The sequence below is a fragment of the Dama dama genome, chromosome 9, assembly GCF_033118175.1.
Source record: "Dama dama isolate Ldn47 chromosome 9, ASM3311817v1, whole genome shotgun sequence".
Taxonomy (NCBI): Eukaryota; Metazoa; Chordata; class Mammalia; order Artiodactyla; family Cervidae; genus Dama; species Dama dama.
In genome coordinates this window covers 17,844,945-17,862,976 of record NC_083689.1, presented here as the reverse complement: position 1 = coordinate 17,862,976, position 18,032 = coordinate 17,844,945, and the positions used below count along the sequence as shown (strand labels likewise).

The 18,032-nt window shown below is 40.6% G+C and overlaps 1 protein-coding gene across 2 annotated transcripts in view; it reads right to left on the bottom strand.

Annotated features, from left to right (window-relative positions):
* LOC133061917 (zinc finger protein 568-like) overlaps window positions 1-1,076 on the bottom strand; it is a 29,928-nt gene extending 28,852 nt beyond the window's left edge. For both annotated transcript variants that reach the window (XR_009694061.1, XR_009694060.1), the window contains exon 1: window positions 856-1,076. The gene's annotated coding sequence lies outside the window, so the exon portion shown is untranslated. The remainder of the gene's footprint in view (window positions 1-855) is intronic.
* Window positions 1,077-18,032: the final 16,956 nt, after the last annotated feature.

The following is an 18,032-nucleotide window of genomic DNA, read 5'->3' as shown; positions in this document are numbered from 1 at the left end:
ATTTGGGACAACTTCAATATTTGAATCTGCTCTTTCAACTGTAAATTTTGTACAATCTAAACATTAGTCAAGGGACTTACCTGGTGGTCCAGTGGCTAAGACTCCCCACTTCCACTGCAAGGGATATGGGTTCAATCCCTACTGGGGCAATAAGATCCTGCATGCTCCGTGGCATGGCCAAAAAATATAAACAAATAAATGCTGGTGGTGCTTTAGTAGGCAAGTTGTGTCCGACTCTTGCGACCCCATGGACGGTAGCTAGCCAGGCTCCTCTGTCCATAGGATTTGCCAGGCAATAATACAGGAGTGGGTTGCCATTTCTTTCTCCAGAGAATCTTCCCGACTCAGGGCTGGAACCCATTTCTCCTGCCTTGCAGGCGGATTCTTTACCACTGAGCCACCAGGGAAGCCCTAAATAAATAAACGCATACTATACAAGGGCTTTCTGGGACGCTCTTCCATGGTTATAATCCTCAAATGTGGCTCAAATAAAATTCTCCAATTCTTTCTTAGATTAATTTTTCCTGGACAATTTTCCTACACATACCCTTCTCCAAAATCACATAAATACTAACACCTCTTCAGAACAATTTCTCAAAGCTATCTCAGACGCTCACTCCCGGGCCATAATCCTCAGTAAGACACTTAACAAACAACTTACAACTCTTCCATTTTCAAGCGGACAACACAGTAACACGGTAGGGTCACTAGGTTGATGATAACCAGACGGCGCAGGAGCCTGAGCAATCTTACTGAAACAGCGGAGATTCAAGTCCTCAAGGACTAAAGTCACGCAGGCTTTCAAACAGGGAAGCACAGTGAAGGAGAACACCCCGCAGATGGTCCTAACCTTACCTACGACTTCGCTGATGGCTGGGGTTCAGGTCCGGGTGGACTCGAGACGAGAGTCCAGGCCTGTCCCAGAAGACAGTTCAAAAGTTCGGGCCAATCCTGTCCTTTAACGTGCTCCTTGTATCCGAGCCTTCTCTTAACTTAGGCTTCACCAAGGACACGCTTAATTGCACTACAAACAAGTCCGCCTCTCTCCTAACTGCGCTGAGCTGCCAGATGGAATATCGACGCGGAGCAGTGACGCTACTTCCGCTTCTGTCCGGGCAGTTGCGGGGGCGGGTCTCTGAGATTGAATTTAGCCTAGTTCAACCAGTGCAAGAGGGAACTTGTAGTTTCTGCCCACGTTGCGGTGGGGGGCGTTTGGGGTCGGTTCAGTGTGAGGACTGGGAGCAGAAATAGGCCCACCGGACGACGTTGATGCTGCAACCAGCCTGTGGCAGGGGCTAGGGGCAGGAGGGCGATCTATAAGCCAAAGTGGTGTTGGAGGCAGGAAGAGGCCCAGCGCTGGGATTAGAGGACAGGGAACAATGGTGGTAACTCACCCAACACGGTGCTCATCAAAAGCTGTAGTACCTGCCTGTTCTCAACTTCCTGGAGCGCTTAAAATGATTCTCATATGTTAATAAGCCTGCCAATCCATGACATGCTCTATCTTCTCCGTTCAGTCATGTTTGTTTTCCCTTGTTTCTTTTTATTTACATTGGACACCGTGCTAAACAATAATTATTGATTCTTTTGAATATTCAGAGTAGTACGTTTTCCTTTAACCTTTGTGTTTTTCTTCACGTAAGTATGTTTTTTATTTTTCTTGATATTACCATAAAGTGCAAGACCTCCCATACTAAGTTGAGAAACAACACTGACACCAGGCCTTGTTTATTCATTCAGGAATAGTTCTAAATTTTCTCTGTAATCATATTTGCTGCTTATTTCAGTGGGTGACCACAGAATAGTTTATAAAAGTTTTTTGGAAAACTTTAAAGGTGTTTTTTTTTTTTTTAAAAAAACAAATTTTACCAAAATCGTTCATGTGCATTATCAAATGTTTTATGCAGCTATCGATAGCTCTTTTGCTACATTAATGTTTCATCTGTTGCAAAAAACATACTCGCTTTTGGGACTTCCCTGGTGGTCCAGTGGCTGAGACTCCGAATTCTCAATGCAGGGGGCCCCAGGTTCAATCCCTGGTCAGGGAACTAGATCCCACATGCCACAGCTAAATAATCCACATGCCACAACTAAAGATCCTGCATGCTGGAACAAAGACCCAGCACAGCCAAATAAATGAACAAATAAATATTCAAAAAAACAAAAAAACAAAAAACACATACTCACTTTTTATTTGGCCAAAGGACTCTCTTTTTGTTTTAAATAATTTCTGGTTTTTGCTGGCCTTAAAATTCTCTTCCAACTCTAGGTGTCATAGATTTCCTAATTTTCTTCTAAAATTAAATATTTTTTACTGACATTTTAGTCTTTAATCCTTAAAGAATGTATTTTGGCATGTGGTATAGGGTAGTATTTCCAATTACTTTTTTCCTATGGAAAGACAGCCAGTTGTTTACTGATAATCTATCCTTGACATATGAATTTGAAATTTCACCTTTAATAAACAATAAATTCCTATATATACCTATATTTCAGACTCTTCTGTGCCAGTTAATATTTACTTATGCCTGTATCAGACTATTGATAAAAATAGATTTATGTAATTTTAAAATTTAGTGGTAAAAATATAATGGAATTTTGCTTCCTTTACCTTTAGCTATTACACCATTTTCCTATACACTTAACATCTGCACTGCCGTGATTCTGCTATTTCTATACATTTGCATTTTCTAGAATTTCATGTAAATAAAGTCATCAGTAATTTTTTCACTTAGTGTATTTTTCAAGATTCATGTGCTTTATAGCAAAAATAATTTCTTTTTATTGCAGAATGATATTCCATTTATTTATTCACCAGTTGATGAATGTTGGGTTGGATTGTTTCCACTTTGTGCATGTTATAAGTAATGGCGCTTTGAAAATTCATGTATGTCCTTTTGTTCAGATGTATTTTCATTTCTTTTGGGTAGCTATTAGGATTATCCAGAGAAACAGAACAAATGTGTATATATACATATATATACAGACACATACATATTAGATACCTATATAGATATGTATGTATGTGTGTGTGTGTATAGTATATATCTTCTATTATTACCTACCAGGGAAGGACAGAAAACCAAACCAATTAAAGTAATCATTATCAATTTGATTCCTTTATGGATGACTGGAGCTAAACCCCACCAAACCCTTCTGAAGTACATCAGGATATGCCTCTCAGAACTTTCCAGTCAGTAAATGAAAAGACAGCAGCTCATCCATTCTATGGGCCAGAGGTGGTCCCAGAAAGATTAGCATACCTCTATGTCTGAGTTATACATTTCTGAATACAGAGCAGATTTTCTCAGGTGTCCCATAGTGTGGTATCAAAGAAGCTTTAAGGCAGAAAGCAGGAGGTATATGGCATGGGCCTATGGCAAGGTGTTGTCCAATTGCAGCTGGGCAAAACTTTTCACAGCTTCCACTGAAATAATTACAGTGCAGATCTCTCCTCCCCTCATGTAGCACAAATGTAAGCTGACCCTGATCGAACCCTACTTTAATGAATAAGACCCCCCACTCCCCCCTCAAAGCTCCTGCACTAAAGAGATACTTGTCTGCTGTTAACGCCACGTGGAAAGACAGACTGCTGAAGTGTAATAGCATCTTTTATAATGTCCCTGCCACAGGGATGCACAGGCCACCCTTTATGTATCAAGTGACAGAACACTGAGGAGGGAGAAAAGGCCACGGGAAGACAGCTGCCTGTGAGAGCAGCAGGCTTGGGCAAAGAGGGAAGAAGGAACCAGAGCTCCATTGACAGCAGGGTCTCAGAAACAGGACAAAGCAAATGGGAAACTCAATGGATGGCACCATTGGGGACTGAGGTTGACAGCCATGTCCAAAGTTGTCTGGTGCAGAAAAGGCCAATGTGTGGAACTTCCCTGGTGGTCCATTGGTTAAGACTCATTGCTTCCACTGCAGAAAATGAGAGTTTTATCCCTGATAAGGTAACTAAGATCCCAAACATCAAGGTGCATGGAAAAAGAAAAGTCCAATGTGAAGCATTCATGACCCAGGAAAAGCGGGGGAACAGTCACAGCCATTCCCATCATCATTAAGGTTATGTCCACAATGGGGCAATCAAGCAGTCAGTCTCCACGGCTGTGTCCCTGTGGAGGGAGCCAGTCAATTTACCTCACAATAGTGCATTAATTTCACTGTTGCTGATGATACTGAGGACTTCCCCACAGGGGTTTCCAAGTCACTGTCAGTTGTAACCTTTCTTAAGAAAGGCTCTGCCACTTCTCAGGGGAGGACTTGGTTTTTTCCCTCCACTTGGGTCTGTTTAGTGCCTCTTCTGACTGTGTTCTGATTTTTAGGTCTCTGGGTCAGTTTTCTGCTGAGGAGTTGACAATCAGCATTGCTGTGATCACAAGTCCCAGTAAATTTTGTATGAGGGAAAAGATATAAAGACTTTGGTGAAAGACGTTAATTTAAAAGGTTTCAGGGGTCTTTGCTAGTGGTCTGGAGTGAAGAATTTGACTTCCACTGTAGGAAGGAAGGTTTGATTCCTGGTCAGGGAACTAAGATCCCACACTCCATGGGGCATTAAGCCAGCATGGGGCAGTTAAATCCACACACTGTAACCACTGAGCCTGTGCCCCAGTGGAGACCCAATACGGACAAAAAAAGTTTCAGGGTAGCAGCTAAAATGAAAGTTGTTGTTCAGTCACTCAGTTGTGTCTGACTCTTTGCAACCCCATGGACTGCAGCACGCCAGGCTTCCCTGTCCATCACCATCTCCTAGAGCTTGCTCAATTGCTCAAACTCATGTCCATTGAGTTGGTATGCCATCCAACCATTTCATCCTCTGTTATCCTCTTCTCTTCCTGCCTTCAATCTTTCCCAGCATCAGGTCTTTTCCAAAGAGTCAGCTCTTTGCATCAGGTGGCTAAAATACTGGAGCTTCAGCATCAGTCCTTCCAATGAATATTCAGTACGGATTTCCTCTAGGATTGATTGGTTTGGCCTCTTTGCAGTCCAAGAGACTCTTACCAGTCTTCTCCAGCACCGCAATTCAAATGCATCAATTCTTTGGCACTCAGTCTTCTTTATGGTCCAACTCTCACATCCATAGATGACTACTGGAAAAACCATAGCTTTGACTATACGGACCTTTGTTGGCTAAGTAATGTCTCTGCTTTTTAATATGCTGTCTAGGTTTGTCATAGCTTTTCTTCCAAAGAGCAAGCATCTTTTAATTTCATGGCTGCATCACCATCTGTAGTGATTTTGAAGCCCAAGAAAATAAAGTCTGTCACTGTTTCCCCATCTATTTGCCATGAAGTGATGGAACCAGATGCCATGATCTTAGTTTTCTGAATGTTGTTTTAAGCCAGCTTTTTCACTCTCCTCTTTCATCTTCATCAAGAGGCTCTTTAGTTCCTCTTTGCTTTCTGTTGTAAGGGTGGTGTCATCTGCATATCTGAGGTTATTGATATTTCTCCCAGCAATGTTGACTCCAGCTTGTGCTTCATCAAGCATGGCATTTTGCATGATGTACTCTGCATATAAGTCAAATAAGCAGGGTGACAATATAAAATAAAAATAGTGGAGTATATAGATTTCAATCACTGACAGTTAAGTCATTCATGTGAAAATACACTAACGATGCAAAGAAAAATTTCCAAGTGAATGTTTTCTCACATTTCTTGGGTTTTATTCCAGAGTGAATATTCTTGTAATGTTGAAGGCATAAGGAATGTTTAAAGGATTTTCCACAATAAACTTAACAAAAATTCATAATCTTCACATAAAAACTTTTTAGCATGAGTTTTCATATGAAAAGTGAAGAAAGACCAGATGAAGGCTTTACCACATTCCTCACATTTATATGGTTTTGTTCCAGGGTGAATTTGATTGTGAGTGTTAAGATGTGAAGAACTTTGAAATAATTTCCCTCATTTTTCTCATGGAAAAGGCCATCTTAACTATGAGATTTCATATGTTCTCTGTCTATAGGAAGTATAGAAGGTCTTCCCACACTCCCTACATTTATGCAATTTTTTATTTCTCTGTGATTCTGCATAGCAGGCCTCTTTCCAGTATGAGATTTTATACAGCTCCTAAGACAATAAGCTCTAAAGAAGGCTTTCCTAGATTCCTTACTTAAAAGCTCTAATGAAGGCTTTCCTAGATTTCTTACTTATAAAGTGCTTGTCTCCAGTATGAGATTTTATATACCGCTTAAGTTTAGAAGCTATAGTGAAGGCTTTTCTGTTAGGGGAAGCACACTGATTGAAACCGCCCACCCTGGCCAGGCACCATAGTAACCATTTGCATGAGTTGTTTTATGGCAGGAGATCCTGATAAGGAATATGGAACTAACAAGCCACCACCGACTGGAAGAGTTCGGGAAAGGTCGAGAGGAGACACTGCCTGTCCGTCCACTTCCCAGAATCCCTCTTGCTAGCATCCATCTTGGCTGAGCGATGCGTGCGCCACCAGGAAAGACTCTGAATTAGAATGATTGGCCAAAGACCACCCGGAAACTAATCCCATCACCATAAAACCCAAGACTGCGACCCACGTGGCAGAGCAGTTCTCCTGGGTTCTCTTACCTACTGCTCTCCACCTGGGTGCCCTTTCTCAATAAAATCTCTTGCTTTGTCAGCATGTGTCTCCTCGGACAATTCATTTCTGAGTGTTAGACAAGAGCCCAGTTTTGGGCCCTGGAAGGGGTCCCCCTTCCTGCAACATTTCCACATTCTTTATTTACATTTACATGGGTTTCTCTCCAGTGTGAATTCCCATATGAATTTCAAGGGATGTAGGATACTTTCCCACACTCCTTACATTCATAACTTTAGTTTGAGGTGTGATTTCGTACATGTACATCATAGCCTGTGGAGTGAACAGAAGCTTTCCCATGTTACTTCTATTCACAGAGTTTTTCCCCATTCTGAGTTACCATTTGTGCCTGAAGAGAAGGCTGATGCCCAGAGGCTTCCAGCTTTCTCTCCCACGCTGGTTCTCCCATCTACAGCATTCAGTCGGACTGATGGCTTTTCCACACTAATTAAACAGAATGCTTCACAACAGTAGAGGTTTTCTTCTGTGGAAGTAGGAAGCTTCTTCCACACTTATTATGCTCTTAAGTGTTCCCTCCATTCTGAGTATTCCTGTGTATCTATCACAAGGTTAGTGTGTTCACTGAAGCCTTTCTCATGTTGCTCACAGTCATAGACTTCCCATCCATTTTTGATTGCTGCTTGTGGATGGACAAAGAAATGATGATGCTGTTTTGCCAAAAGTTTTCACTTTTGTCTCAGGTTCAAAGCATTTGTTAACAAAATGAGTGACTCGTTATATACAGATAAATAATACAAATATTTATTAGAGAATTATCGAGCTCACTTTCAACATACTAACATTAAAAGAAAAGAGAAATAGAAAGCAGAGAATACATCACCAAATTGGGTTTTGACCAACATCCTGACTTAAATAGCACTGAGAAGTCCCATGTCGCAGCACATCTGGAATCCCAATTGGGAAAAGGTCTCAGGCAGAAAGTCTGCTCTATGGGTAAAACTTCAAAGATTGCAGTTCAGGGTTCCCATTTATAATCCCAGGAGGGCTGCAAACTGATATTATTATCAATCTGTGACCAAATTGCAAGCCTGGTTTCTTGTTAATACTGTTGGTTTTGTCATGTAAAATTTGGAATGTTGCTACTAAGCCTGGGGCTTGGCTGGCCAAGCCCCCTCCTGGGGCTCAACAATCTCAAGATCCCTCCCCCAACTTATCTATGGTTCTGCAAGTCTTGCATTCACAGCAGGCAGTCACTGATAGTCACTCACAGTCTGGACAGTGTCCAGGCAGGTTGGAAGCAATGTCAGAGGCCTGCTTTGTCTCTGAAGCCGAAACAAGACTATTTAATTTCTCTAACAGATGCAAAGATTGCTCAGGCTTATTAACTGATCCTATTCATCTCAAACTTGAAATATGATTATAATGATGATGATGACTTTCACCATTTCTATTATATTTACAAACATCTGCTCTGTTGATTTCTTTCAAATTCAATGATGGAATATTTCTGCTAGAATGATGTTCCACCTACTTCAACCTTGAAATAATCCTCTACAGCTTCATGAATTATTGTGAAAATCTCAAATTTCCTGTTACATATGTGGAAGCAAGAACTTAGGGGAACTCTGAAGCAATAAGTATCAAGCTAGGTTTACGATATCCCCAAATTCATCCTATTCAGAGTATCTCACCATAGACACTGCTCTTCCCTGGATGACTGTCACCTATTGCTTACATATATCACTTTGCTTGTGCTGTAAATGAAATTACCTTTCTTTTCTGAATGTGGAAAAAATGAAATATGGCATTTTAATATTACTGATGTTACTGTTTTCATCTCAACAGATGTTTCCCCTCCAAGGTTATCCTGCTGAAATGCTGAGTCTTTGGTTTAAATTGTTTTTCCCATAAAAAAAGAATAACAATTGTGTAAGAGTTTGTAGCAGGAAGGAGTTCATTTATGGAGTTAAAAATAATACTCATTTTTATTTGCTTCCAAAGTAAAGATGCTAAAAATGTTGATATATACATACTTGATTTGAGGAGTTTGGCTATGCCAAAGTATTTAACAATGCAGAGCTGAAATCCAGTACCTGATTAAAAAGAATTCCATAAAAATTAAATGTGATAGGGAAAAAAAATAGAATATTATCAGTGAAGGAAAAAAGAACTTTTTGGAAAAAAAAACCTACATCAAAATGATAAAAAAGAAATTGAAAACGGCATCTTGGCTAAAGATGTGGTATATATGTAGAATAGAATATTACTCATTCATAAAAAAGAAAAAATGTCATTTGCAACGATATGGATGGACTGAGAGATTACCATATTAAGTGAAGTAAGTCAGACAAAGGAAGACAAATATCCTATCACTCATATGTGGAATCTAATTTAAAAATGATACAAATGAACTCATTTATAAAACAGATTTAACAATATCAAAAACAAACTGATGTTTACCAAGGGAAATGGGGGAGGGAGGGATAAATCAGGAGCTTGGGAGAAATATACACATACTACTATATATAAGATAGATAAACACCAAGGACCTACAGTATAGCACAAGAAACTCTACTAAGTATTCTGTAATGACATATATGAGAAAAGAATCTGAAAAATAATTAATATATGTGTATGTATAACTGGCTTACTTTGCTGTACACTGAAACTTAACACAGTGCTGCAAATCAACTATACTGCAATAAAATTATATATATAAGAGAGAAGGACTTCCTTGGTGGTCTAGTGGTTAAGAATCCACCTGGTAATACAGAAGACACGGGTTTGATCCCTGGTCTGGGAAGATCTCACAAGACACCGAGTGACTAAGAACTATAGAACCTGCAAGCTGCAACTACTGAAGCCCATGGGCCTTGTGCTCTGCAACAAGAGAAGCCACCGCAATGAGCACCCCCTACTCTCCACATCTAGAAAAGCCCATGCACAGCAACAAAGACCAAGTGCAGCCAAAAACAAACAGATAAACTAATAAAATTAAAAAAAAAGAGCAAGTCACCTTGTGAACCCATACGAAATTTTGAATCAATGTCAAATAAGTACCTATGATAACTTGAATATATTGTGAAACACTGGATGGAGAACAATGACCTCAGCCCTCTGTGAGAAAGCCCATCATTATTCATAAGTCTCCTCACTATTATTCCAAACACACTGAAAGTTTCATTGACCAGGAATCACTCACCTTGGAAGACTCCTCTTCTTTCCACTGTCCTCAAATCTTATTTCAACCAAGATATCAGAGTGGGTTTCAATGACTGATATCCTGTCCCTGAGGAAAGACATATTAATTAAAGAAGCTCCTGCAAAACAGGAGAAACTATCCAATGAATCAGGTCCTGTATTTCTAAAAATGTGGCAAAACTATTTCAGAATAGATAAAAATGGGAATTCACCTATATCTGTTTTCCACAAAGATTGTTTCTCTTTGGCATCTGAAGCCCACGTTCAGATTGATATACACAATGACAAAGCTTAAGACTTTTTTTTGAAATGGGAAACTAAGTGCAAAAAAAGTTCATTCACACGGAGAAACCAATATACCAATGATTGTCAAACTTTATTCTTCATGAAAGTCAAGTCCAGTGTTTGTTAGAACATAGATGACTGGGTCCCAATGCTGCAGTTTCATTCAGTGGGTCAAAGGAGTCTGAGAATGTCTAAGAACAATGGTGATACAGTTAGTCTTCAAACTACAATTTTAGACACCTGAATTGAAACTCATTCATGTGAAGACTAGTGAGTTTCCATTATATTCAGATTTAACATCACCCTTGCTGCAACATCCCAGATCACCTGACCTGCCTCCTGAGAAACCTGTATGCAGGTCAAGAAGCAACGGTTAGAACTGGACAGGGAACAACCAGTCCCTGGTTTGGACTGGTTCCAAATTGGGAAAGGAGTACGTCAAGGTTGTATATTGTCACCCTACTTATTTAACTTATATACAGAGTACATCATGCAAAATGCCACGCTGGATGAAGCACAAGCTGGAATCAATACTGCTGGGAGAAATATCAATAGCCTCAGGTATCCAGATGACACAGCCCTTATGGCTCTTTGAATCAGGTGGCCCAAGTATTGGAGTTTCAGCTTTAACAGCAGTCCTCGGCTTTCATCACTTCATGGCAAATAGATGGGGAAACAAGGACAGTGACAGACTTTATTTTCTTGGGTTTCAAAATCACTACAGATGGTGACAGCAGCCATGAAATTAAAAGATGCTTGCTCCTTGGAAAAAAAGCTATGAAAAACGCTAGACAGTGTATTAAAAAGCAGACATTACTTAGCCAACAAAGGTCCATATAGTCAAAGCTATAGTTTTTCCAGTAGTCCTCTATGGATGTGAAAATTGGACCATAAAGTAGGCTGAGTGTTGAAGAACTGATGCTTTTGAACTATGGTGTTGGAGAAGACTCTTGAGAGTCCTTTGGACTGCAAGGAGCTTAACCTAGTCAATCCTAAAGGAAATCAATTCTGAATATTCATTGGAAAGACTGATGCTGAAGCTGAAGCTCCAGTATTTTGACTACCTGATGAGAAGAGCTGACTCATTAGAAAAGAACCTGATGCTGGGGAAGATTGAAGGCAGGTGGAAAAAGAGACGACAGAAGATGAGATGGCTGGATGGCATCACTGACTCAATGGACATGAGTTTGAGCAAGCTCCAGATGGTGATGGACAGGGTTGCCTGGCGTGCTGCAGTCCATGGGGTCACAGAGTTGGACACAACTGAGTGACTGAACAACATCATGCTGCAAGAGTAAGTGCATCACAAATATCTGTTTTCTAAGAGGCTATAGGAATGATGGCAGCCTTATCTGCTGCGGTCAGGTTCTTGTAGTTCTCTAGCATTACTTCTCTGTATAGCTTTCTCTGAAAGAGGTCCAGTAAAGTCCACTCTTCCTGGGTGAAGTCCACAACCACATCAGCAAAGGTCACTGAGTCCTAAACCATCACACACATACTAGCTTTATTAAAGTAAGATTTCCACCAACGTTCAGTGGGGAATGGAGATGGGTGACCCATAGGAAGTGGTATTCAACATCTCTCATCCCTCCCAGGTCACATTGGTCCTAAGTTCTCTTCCATCTACACTCACTCATGATTTATATTCTTCAGCTATGGCTCTACTGGAAAGTGGAATACATGAACTTATCCAAATACAATGAGCCTAAAAGCATTTTATTTCCCTTTGGCAGCACAGTTGTAAGCCAATTGGAGGCCCTGTACATGCTGATGAGAAATGCATGGTCATCTTCGTTACTATGTAAGTGCACCAGGCAAAACAAAAACAATGCAGTCACCATCATGAGAGACAGTATTAGGAGGTAATTACTGAAATACTGAGATCATTCAGGGTAATGAATCCCTTGGACTGTAAGGAGATCAAACCAGTCAATCCTAAAGGAAATCAGTCCTAAATATTCATTGTAAGGACTGATGTTGAAGCTGAAGCTCCAATACTTTGGCCACCTGATGCAAAGAACAGACTCACTGGAAAAGACCCTGATGCTGGGAAAGACTGAGGGCAGGATGAGAAGGGGACGACAGAGGATGAAACGGTTGGATGGCACCGGACTCGATGGAGACGAGTTTGAGCAGGCTCTGGGAGATGGTGATGGACAGGGAAGCCTGGCGTGCTGCAGTCCAAGGGGTCACAGAGTTGGACACAACTGAGTGAACTTAACTGAATGTGTCACCAGAATAAGACTCCATTTTGGGAGGGGATTTCCCAGGGACTGAGTCCTGCAGCGGCTTTTAAGAAGTTCTGGACAAAGGTCTACCTAAACAAAATGTGTCCACTGGTGGATGTAGCAGGCCATTTTGTAGGATACTCTGTCTTCTTACCAAGAACAACTTCTCAAACACTCAGACATCATCCTTTCTGTCTATCTTTCCCTCAGGAAGGCAGAAAGGGCCCTTAGAAAGAACACCTAGGAGAAAAGAAAGAAGGCATGGGCACACAGAGATGATCATAATTCCCAGTCACTGCCTGAAAGTTATTCCACTCTAACTCAAAACTTCTGAATATTCTTCACATCCAAGAAATCTCACATAAATCCACACTACTGCAGTGAAATACCAGAAGAGCCTTGTCTCACCTGGAGCCAGAAAAGGGGATGGTGAGCCACGCTGCCCATTAGGAAAAGATAGTGGTTTCACTTTACATGTAAGGGACCTTAAGATCTGGGTAATGTGACTTTTCACTTGCCAAGGCAATAAAATACATGAATAATATTATATAGCAACTCTACCTAACACACATTCCAGAAAATTGACTTAGAGAACAGCATTCTCTGGCTTCCTTCAGCAGTTCCTAGATGAACCAGAAGTATGACAGCTCAGGCCCAGATTAAAAGAAACTGGCAGATCCTAAACTAGGGTCTCTGAAAAATGGCATTAATGAGGACTTCTCATGGGACATATCATAGCTGTCATATTGTAATGATGGTAAAATTTGCTTCAAAATTTTATTCTATGACGTCAAGATCATGTAAGGCAGCTTATAAATATAAGTGGATAGGGATATCTCCATCCCCTGGGAGATTGGGTTATCTGGAATCTTGCTTCATACCAAATACCAAACAAGAAATACTAGTTATCTCATATACAACATCATAAGTTAACTCTTTCTATGTAGATAATAGTTACAAAAAGAGTATCCTCTATATAACAATATCAGTAACATTAATTGCTATTCACTGAAGACATTATGTACCAGATATCTCATTAGGAGCTTATACCTTATGTATATGTTTAGAAGAACTTGATTATTGGAATCTACTCTTTCCACTGCGAATTATGTAAACTCTAAAGAGAAATCAAGTACATAGGATAAAAATTTAATGTCCGGTAGATTCAAATCCCTTTGCAGGAAGAAAACAATGTAAAACATCTTATTGTTTTGTGTGTGTATGTGTGCTAAGTCATTTCAGTCACGTGCAACTCTGTGCAGCGCTATGGACTGTAGCCTGCCAGGCTCCTCTGTCCATGGGATTCTCCAGGCAAGAATACTGGAGTGGGTTGCCATGCCCTCCTCATCTCATTTTTAATATTGACTAAGTGTTTAATAAATATTTGAGTATATATAGGATAAAATAAAATATATTCATATAAACAAATTTCATCTTTTATTTTTATTGTAGGTACTGAAAAATATTTTCATTATGTACATGATCTATATATTATATTTATATTGGAAAAGCACTGGTGTAGGCTGCTGCTAAAAGGGCTTCCCAGGTGGTGCTAATGGTAAAGAACCCGCCTGCCTGGTTTGATCCCTGCGTGGAGAAGATCCCCTAGAGGAGGGCATGGCAACCCTGGAGATTCCCATGGGCAGAGAAGCTTCATAGGCTACAGTCCACAGGGTTGCAAAGAGTAGGAAATGACTGAAGTGACTTAGCAGGCATGCAGGGTGCTGCTGGGCTTATGAAGGGAGAAAATAAAATGTTTATTTGGTCAACACCCTTGAGTTTCTCTTGATGGATGTTAGAAAAGTTTGAAGCTCTGGGCCTCTTTAAGTTCTTGAAAGTGAAAGTCATTCAGTTGTGTCCGACTCTTTGAGACCCCATGGACTATACAGTCCATGAAATTCTCCAGGCCAGAATACTGGAGTGGGTAGCCTTCCCTTCTCCAGGGTATCTTCCCAACCCAGGGATTGAACCCAGGTCTCCCACATTGCAGGCAGATTCTTTACCATCACTGGATTATTCCTTTACTCTTTCAATGCCACTATGCCAGGAACTCATTTGAGAACAGTAACATATACAGAAAATATTATAGGCATTAAATATCCATCAATCTTATTAAAGATAGACAATAAAAGAATAATTGATAAATCAATTCATTAGTAATATGGGAAAACAAACAGGTAAAAAAAAATCGTTATCCTATACACACATAGAAACAGAGACACACAGACACCCTACATATATTTTGCTATTTCCTGGGCAAGATAAAGAAAGGAGAAATCATTAGGTCTCCCACACTTGACCCAAAAAGATTACAAAAAAATTTATGAAACTTTTTACAAAAGAATTCAGAATACATTAAAGTACTGGTAAGCCTCCACAGTTCTTCATTGGAAACACTCAAAACAGTTCTGCACTCTCTCCTTGCCTTGGACAAGGAGCAATGCCCCATCATATTTAGTCCAACATTCATCTATTTTATGAATCTCTTCAGAAAACCACCTTCTCATGTTATTTTTCAATTCCATTTTCATTCAATTTGCTTTTGTTTATTCACTTCTTCCACAGACTTTCTTCATGCTTTTTAAGTTCTTTTAACATTCTGTATCTAAAGGTTAACTTCTTTTTGTTAAATATCAATAACCTTTAACATATCCAAATATGGACCACCACTTTCCCCCACTGCTCACCAGAATCTCCAGGACTGTAAGGATGCGAGGACATGAGGACATGGGGTTGGACTTTAAAGGCAGAAATTCCTCACCTCTTGAAGAAAACTCATAAAGGTTGCTTTGGATGCTTTTGCAGAGCAGAGCACAAGATGAAACCAAAATGACCCTGTGGAGGCGCCCTTACATTTTGGTGTAGCGGCCTCTGGACCTGGTTCTGACAGGCCTCGAGGCCCCAACAGAAGGGATCGGTACACGCTAGGCATCTCTAGGCCTGTCTGGGGAGTCCCAGGACAAATTTTTCTTTGAATTTTATTTATTTATTTAATTTTGTTTTTAAATCAGTAAGCAAGCTGAGACTAGGATTACATTTGCTGGACTTCACAACTGCTTGGTACATAAAATTAAAGTTTCCCCTTTTTTTGATAAGGGTTGAGGGTACTGCCTGTAAACCTGTAAAGCCCCAGCCTTTATACTTTTTCTTTTGGTCTCCTGTCTTTCCTTTTTTTTTTTTTCCCTTTTTTATTTTTGTTAAGATACTTACCTGATAAGCTCCTGATGGTCCTGAGTGACTCCTGCTCTGAGCAGTAGCCTCTCTTTCTAGAGTGGCCCTGTCAACCTCAGAGAAACTAGAATCTATATCCAAGGTGGGGCAATCCCTGTTTTTAAGTTTGATTTTCAGAAAGATGCTCTTACATGTTGATAGGCGGTGGCATTCACCAGAGCCCAAGCACACTGATCAGGAGCTTTACAACCTGATTTGAGAAACCTTCTTGAGATTTCTTGGGAATAAGAACAGAATGTCCCTCCCCCTTTTCATTTTTCATTAAATACTGAGCCACCAGTCTCTATGGATGAGATCCCTCATATCCCAGCAGGTTGGGGAACAAATCATTACAGAAGCAAAGCAAGGAGCAACAGAGAGATAGGTGAGGGCTGCTGGTGTCTTTGGTTGGGATAGCCACTGGGGCCCTCCAGGTCTCTTTGTCTCCCACAAGGGATGTTGTGGAGATGTCTCTTGGTGTTGCAAGGAACATCATAAATAATATGGTGATGAAGAAAGGTTAAGTTGTTTCTGGTTTTCTTTAAAATTGGTAGGGAGAAAATGTTATCCTGGGGCTTCCCAGGTGGCGCTAGTGGTAAAAAACCCACCTGCTAATGCAGGAGACTTAAAGAGATGTGGATCCAATCCCTGGATCAGGAAGATCTCCTGGAAGAGGGCAAGGCAACCGACCCCAGTATTCTTGCCTGGAGAACCCCTTGGACAGAGTAACCTGGCAGGCTACAGTCCACAGGGTGACAAAGGCTTGGACACCACTGAAGCAACTTAGCATGCATGCAGTAGGTCAATAGCTCACATGTATATCAAGTGAGGGAATTCCCTGGTGGCTCAGCTGATAAAGTGTCTGCCTACAATGTGGGAGACCCAGGTTCGATTCCTGGGTTGGGAATAAATACTTATTAACAGGAAAAGAACAGACACTATATAAGAACGAAAGGATAATTTGTCAGAAACATATAAAATGACTACATTTGTGTGTATCCAGTTCTATGGCCTCAAAATAAAAGAATTTAAAAAACAACCTAATATCCACCGTCATAGTGGGACACTAAAATACCTCTCTCAATAAAGGGACGATCAGGAGATAAAGTTCGTAATGATACACGTTTTAAAAACACAAGATTTATTCATCAGATATACTGAAAATCTATTCAGTTCAGTTCAGTCGCTCAGTTGTGTTCAACTCTTTGTGACCCCATGGACTGCAGCAGGCCAGGCTTCCCTGTCCATCACCAACTCTTGGAGCTTTCTCAAACTCATGTCCATCGAGTTGGTGATGCCATCCAATCATCTCATCCTCTGTCATACCCTTCTACTTCTGCCTTCAATCTTTCCAGCATCAGGGTCTTTTCCAAGAAGCCAGTTCTTCATATCAGGTGGCCAAAGTATTGGAGCTTCAGCTTCAACATCAGTCCTTCCAATGAATATTCAGGACTGATTTCCGTGAGGACTGACTGGTTGGATCTCCTTGCAGTACAAGGGACTCTCAATAGTCTTCTCCAACACCACAGTTCAAAAGCATCATCAGTTCTTTGGTGCTCAGCTTTCTTTATAGTCCAGCTCTCATATCCATACATGACTATGGGAAAAACCATAGCTTGACAAGACGGACCTTTGTTGGCTAAGTAATGTCGCTGCTTGTTAATATGCTGTCTAGGTTGGTCATAGCTTTTCTTCCAAGGAGCAAGTGTCTTTTTAAATTTCATGGCTGCAATCACCATCTACAGTGATTTTGGAGCCCAAGAAAATAGTCTCTCACTGTTTCCACTTTTTCCCCATCTACTTGCCATGAAGTGACGGGACCAGATGCCATGATCTTAGTTTTCTGAATGTTGAGTTTTAAGCCTACTTTTTCACTCTCCTCTTTCATCAAGAGACTCTTTAGTTCTTCTTCACTTTCTGTCATAAGGGTGGTGTCATCTGTGTATCTGAGGTTATTGATATTTCTCCTGGCAATCTTGATTCCAGCTTGTATTTCATCCAGCCCAGCATTTCCCATGATGTATTCTGCATATAAGTTAAATAAGCAGGGTGACAATATACAGCCTTGACATACTCCTTTCCTGATTTGGAACCAGTCTGTTGTTTCATGTCTAGTTCTAACTGTTGCTTCTTGACCTGCACACAGATTTCTCAGGAGGCAGGTAAGGTGGTCTGGTATTCCCATCTCTTTAAGAATTTTCCACAGTCTGTTGTGATCCACACAGTCAAAGGCACTGGCATAGTCAATAAAGCAGAAGTAGATGTTTTTCTGGAACTTTCTTGCTTTGATGGTCCAATGGATGTTGGCAACTTGATCTCTGGTTCCTCTGCCTTTTCTAAATCCAGCTTGAACACCTGGAAGTTCTCAGTTCATGTATTGTTGAAGCCTGGCTTGGAGAATTTTGAGCATAACTCAAAAAAGAGTCAGACACGACTTAGCGACTCAACTGAACTGAACTTGTTAGCATGTGAGATGAGTGCAATTGTGTGGTAGTTTTGAGCATTCTTTGGCATTGCCTTTCTTTGGGACTGGAATGAAAACTGACCTATACTCAGCAATTATAGAATACA